This window comes from Panthera leo, chromosome C1, assembly GCF_018350215.1.
Source record: "Panthera leo isolate Ple1 chromosome C1, P.leo_Ple1_pat1.1, whole genome shotgun sequence".
NCBI classification, from domain to species: Eukaryota; Metazoa; Chordata; class Mammalia; order Carnivora; family Felidae; genus Panthera; species Panthera leo.
Window position 1 is genome coordinate 140406082 of NC_056686.1, and position 3598 is coordinate 140409679.

A 3598-nucleotide genomic window follows, 5' to 3' on the forward strand; every position below is an offset into this window, starting at 1 on the left:
AAGTACAAATCATTGTCAATTATACAACCTCCTCAATAGAAATGCATTCCAAGAGTATTTTATCTTTTAAAGCAAAAGACATTTTAAATGACATTTAAACACAATGTCTAATATGGCTTAAACAAAGATTTTGAGTGGAACCATTTCATCAGCATTGACATTTCAGCCACCATGAGTGATTCTCCTTCGAATGTTGATGGAATTGATAAACCCATGGTTTCCGCCTCCAGTTTCTCCCCTTCCAATATACCCTGCAAAATGTCACCAGATTTATCTATCTCACACACTCCCATATCCAGAAACATTACTATCCACTAATTGTTTACTTTAAAAAGCCCTAACTCCTTAGGTCAATGGTTGTTAATGTTGGCTACACATTGGTGGATTTTTTACATATGCCTGGACCATCTGAATTAGAAGTGGTACACAATGAGGCCCAGGTGTAGGTATTCTTTTTAAGGCTCTTCAGGTGACTCTAATGTACAACTGGTGTCAAGAACCACCATCTTGGATAACTTCAGGAGCTTCGGATTGGAAATGGCAGGGGCAGAAGTGTGGGATGTAGGATAAGAAATGACCAAGCAAGAAAAAGAAGACCAGTCACAATTGAAGAAAATTGAGCCCATAGAGATGTTTCTTGCGGATGCCATTGTTATGAGGCAGATAGAGTTTTTACTCTCTGAGTACAAGTAGAAAATAGCCGCACACCAGCACTTGCCAGTTACAGTCCCTTCTCCAGCTCTCTTTTACATCTGATTCTGGCAGAAGTGCCATCAATGCAGCCCTCTGTAGTTGCCCAGTGTGTCCTGACTGGCCATTCTTTCATTCTGGGGTCCATGTGTCCCACCCCTACCCCTTCCTAGGGGATTGGACCTCTGGCAGGCACAAAGCAAGAGTGAGGTTATTGGCTGGTAATTTTCCTCCTGCATAAAGATAAAAAGGGCAACAGTGTTTTATCTGCTGTAACTACTCAACAGGCTCTTTCTTCCCTGGGGCAGGATTAGGTAAAATTTGTGTCACATAGTTTACCTGCCAGGATGTCTGTCCCAAAGTGGAATGGAGAATCTTGAAGGATATAAATGATACTGCTGCAATGGCAGACACATCTGGTGCCCCCAACTCCTCTTAGGAGGCATTCATGTCTAGGTTTTGCTACAAGACCTAGGGTGGGCTTTATCGAAGCACTTTATGACTGTGCTTTTGAAAATGTTTCCCTCTAGTCATCATTATGAGGTTATGTATTAGGTAATGTCTTGAAAAATGGCCAGAGGGCTAAAGTGTCAGCTTTACAGCTCACATACCTGAAAATAACAATGTTGGTTTATTATTTTTATTCGACAATATCTTTGGAATGTCTCATAAACAGAAATTAATAGTGACAACCCTGTCTCTGTACACAACCCTACCAACACATAATGCTAAGAAAAGCCAAGGTCACTAACTGAATACTTTCGAGAATTCCTCTCCCTATTATCCCATTCAAGGTACACTCCTGGCCTTCTTTGTCTCAGCCATCAGAGTCAACTTCAGTTACCCAAGGTTCACTAAAATCCACAGATAATCCTCCACTTAAATATTTTTTAAAGAATTGCAACCTCTCTTCCCATCTTATCTCCTATAAAAATTTCCAATAAGCAACAGAGATATGAGTTGGTATATCCAGCCCCAAAGACAAAAGACTGGCCAGGAATGTGAGAATGTTAGCAAAGAAATGACCGAAACATTTTGAAATCACATCTATATTTTTAATTGGTAACTTTTCTTTCTTTTTATCTAAACTTTCACATGTGTGAGCCAATTATAATTGCTATTTTTTTGGGAATTTAAGAAGTTATTAATAAATGAAAAGACAACCTAATGTCTGCACAATCTGGATTTAAAAAACATTAATTTGCGGGGGAGGGGCACTTGGGTGGCTCAGTCAGTTGAGTGGCCAACTCTTGACTTGGGCTCAAGTCATGATCCCAGGGTTATGATCAAGCTTCCCCTTGGGCTCCACGCTGGGAGTGGAGCCTACTTGAGATTCACTCTCCCTCTCCTTCTGCCCCTCTCCCTAGCTTGCACTCTCCTCTCTCTTTCTCAAAAAAAAAAAGCATTAATTTAGATTGGTCTTATACAGAAATCGCTCCAGGAAGCATTACCTTCAAACATAAAGTTTGAATGCTCGTTTGGCAGCACGTCTAACTAAAGTTGGAATGACACGGAGAGCATTAGCATGGCTCCTGCACCAGGATGATATGCAAATGCAAAGTTTGATCACTTTTCCAGATGAACACATTCCAGACTTTTTAAACCAACCAGTATTAATCAACAAAATAGAAATTAAGCATATACTATATACAAAACAATATTCCATATTTAAAAATATAAAGTAGTATCTCTATAGTCCTAGATTCTGTAATTGAGTATATACCTATATATGTGATTTCCTTGGGCTCTCAATAAAACAGTGATAATGCTCTTCTACTAATCAAATTACTCATTTTCATGAATGTCTGCTGGAGGTTAGGATTTTAGGTTATATTCTCTTTTTCTATACCCAACGCCTCATATAAGTAGTTGATTCACATGAGGTAATTAATATATGTTTGTTGAATAAATAACCACTCATATAATGTATTTATACCTACACGCATATATCTATGTATAATAGATACATGTATGCAATACATATATATGTATATGTACTATAGATATATAGAAACACACACACATACACACGAGATATTATTTGTTTATGTGAAATTTGGTGTGTATGTAAAATTAGAAGGAAGTAAATGACAAGTGTAATGTAATATTTCCATCATTCCAGTGTTGAGATAATAAAGCCATGCCCAATTTGTCCTGTGATGTTATAGGACAAGTGGTAACTTGCAAAATATGTAGGTGGGAACTGGTTTGGTCAATATTTCAATTGAATTTCTGCAATAATAATGATCTTTCTTGCATTTTTCTGGACACCCTTTTAAAGAGTTTTTCCATGAAGCAGGTTTTGGGACAGCTGCTTTTACATGTGGTCCTGAGAAAACTGTATTGAAAAGAAAGATAACTTCCACCCAAATATCTATTGCTGTATTACACAGAAATGTACAGTAAAACATGTGATATATTATTACCTGAATTATATATTCCAAGGTCCAAAGGCTGAAAAAAGAGGCTTCAATCTATTTTTCCCAGCATGCTTGAAGGCAAATGTCCTTTAAAATTTGCACATCATGGGAATGGAATGTGCTCAGGGATCAGCTGAAAGTTTAAAAAACATGAGAACTTTGCAGCTGTGGCTATGGGCTTAGGCTCAGCAGGAGAGGACAGGTCCCCTTCTGGGCCATTCTATAAGTTCCGATGAGTTCCCCAGGGAGTCACAGATAATACTCCTTGTCCTGACAAAGCCACATGCAGATTTTGAGCCAACCTATGCAGGTGTACAGTAATAAGATCTTACATTTGCATAGCACAACAGATTATATTGTGCTATATAATCTTTTGAATTAGGCAGAAAGCTAATTGTCTCTAGGTTATAGACAAGGAAACCAAACTTTGGTGAGGGTTAGGGGTATGAGATAATAGAAAACACATAACTGGTCTCTGTTCCTAGTTT

At 38.1% G+C, this 3598-nt stretch overlaps 1 non-coding gene across 1 annotated transcript; it reads left to right on the forward strand.

Annotated features, from left to right (window-relative positions):
* Nucleotides 1-2160: 2160 nt before the first annotated feature.
* On the forward strand, nucleotides 2161-2265 carry LOC122229012. The gene has a single exon (XR_006206883.1). It is a non-coding gene; the product is annotated as a U6 spliceosomal RNA (small nuclear RNA).
* The last annotated feature ends 1333 nt before the right edge of the window (nucleotides 2266-3598 follow it).